Source organism: Palaemon carinicauda, chromosome 35, assembly GCF_036898095.1.
Source record: "Palaemon carinicauda isolate YSFRI2023 chromosome 35, ASM3689809v2, whole genome shotgun sequence".
Taxonomy (NCBI): Eukaryota; Metazoa; Arthropoda; class Malacostraca; order Decapoda; family Palaemonidae; genus Palaemon; species Palaemon carinicauda.
The window spans coordinates 72274167-72277111 of NC_090759.1; positions in this window are offsets into that span (position 1 = coordinate 72274167).

Below are 2945 nucleotides of genomic sequence, written 5' to 3' on the forward strand. Positions count from 1 at the left end.
TTCCTATGGCAAGGGGAATGGAAGTGTAGGCTATATTAGGACAGAGTACCCTGCTTGTCATAAATCCTACTGTGAATGTAGATGTCATCAAGATTTAGGTCATAAAAAGCTTGTGGCAGTCAAAGCTTTCATTTAGGACAGTGTGTAGGTAGTTGGGTCAACATATTTTTGTCCATCAAAATACTTAGTCACTCGGCTAACGTGAGTAATCCAAAAAGTTTTGCTTGCCAGAACAGATGAGCAATGAAATGTTTAATTGCGGGAAAAGCAACGCCCTGGGGAACAAAGACTATCAAATGAATAATTAGTGTTAGTTCATTGACTAACATGCTCTAATTACACTTATTGGTGAGGGTGACAACGGACACACAGGATCGATTCTCATTTCCTAAGCAAGTAGCAGGCTTGGTGATTTAAACAATCTTCACATGTACCTTTAATTTGTTTTCCTCCAATTAGAATCCAGACTTGGACGTTTCTATTTTTCTATTACGTTCATACCCCTATGACCATGAAACTTGATATCAAGGCCTCTTTAGTGGTTGTTGGTGATTTCAATGCTCACCATACTGAACAGTTAAATTCTATTTCTCCAACTGTCTATATGCTTCAACTGAAAATAATTTTTTACAATAAAAGAAAGCCTTAATTACTGGTGTAACTCAGGAAATTAGATGGACAGGATCAGAATGAAACCACCGAGTGTCCAGTGATGCATGTACTTTAATAAAAAGTAGATCCACCACATAAGAGAGGGCAAGTTGACCGAATGGGAAGCAGTCCCCTCGAGTAGAGAAAACACTTACAATCTTACAGTGAGCTACCCTTAAATCTTCTCTCTCTGGTGTAGATTTAACCGTTTTTCCTTTGCTTGAAATAGGAGACACTCACTGTCCAAAAGGAAAAGGTAACTCTTTTTGCCATGTGTTCAATAGTAAGCTGAGAAATGTTTAACTATTTTCCTTATTCCTGATTTTCTCTTAAGCCAAACTAGTTTAGCTTACCAATCCCGTGAATTTAAGCAGCGTTAGTCTAATGAACGTTTAGTTAGTGTAAACCCAAATGGTATTCTTTATTGTTTTCTGAAAAGACAGCCGACTCCTTAGATCCCCAAGTTGTCTGTTATTAATTTATTCATTGCTGCTCATATGCAGCTTGTTATTGCCTCCTCTCATTTCCTCATTGGGCTGCTTTCCCTGTTGGAGACATGAGCATCTAGTATCTTGCTTTCCCAATTAAGGTTATAGCTTGAAAAGTAGTAATAATAATTATCAATAGTGAAGACAAGAGAAGTTTTGTACTAGCAAGACCAAAATGGACGACTTGACCAAAGTTTCATGGTAGCGGTAATACGTGGTTTGATGGTAGCGGTAATACGTGGTTTGATGGTGTGTGTGTGTATATATATATATATATATATATATATATATATATATATATATATATATATATATATATATATATATATATATATATATATATATATATATATATATATATGTATATATATATATATATATATATATATATATATATATATATATATATATATATATATATATATATGTATATATATATATATATATATATATATATATATATATATATATATATATATATATATATGTATATATATGTATATATATATATATATATATATATATATATATATATATATATATATATATATATATATGTATGTATATATATATATATATATATATATATGTATGTATATATATATATATATATATATATATATATATATATGTATGTATATATATATATATATATATATATATATATATATGTATGTATATATATATATATATATATATGTATATATATATATATATATATATATATATATATATGTATATATATATGTATATATATATATATATATGTATATATATATATATGTATATATATATATATGTATATATATATATATGTATATATATATATATATATATATATATATATATATATATATATATATATATATATATATGTATATATATATATATATATATATATATATATATATATATATATATATATATATATATATATATATATATATATATATATATATATATATATATATATATATATATATATATATATATATATATATATATATGTATATATATATATATATATATGTATATATATATATATATATATATATATGTATATATATATATATATATATATATATATATATATATATATATATATATATATATGTATATATATATATATATATATATATGTATATATATATATATATATATATATATATATATATATATATATATATATATATATATATATATATATATGTATATATATATATATATATATATATATATATATATATATATATATATATGTATATATATATATATATATATATATATATATATATATATATATATATATATATATATATGTATATATATATATATATATATATATGTATATATATATATATGTATATATATATATATATATATATATATATATATATATATATATATATATATGTATATATATATATATGTATATGTATATATATATATATGTATATATATATATATATATATATATATATGTATATATATATATATATGTATATATATATATATATATATATATATATATATATATATATATATATATATATATATATATATGTATATATATATATATATATATATATATATATATATATATATATATATATATATATATATATGTATATATATATATATATATATATATATATATATATATATATATATATATATATATATATATATATATATATATATATATATATATATATATATATATATATATGTATATATATATATATATATATATATATATATATATATATATATATATATATATATATATATATATATATATGTATA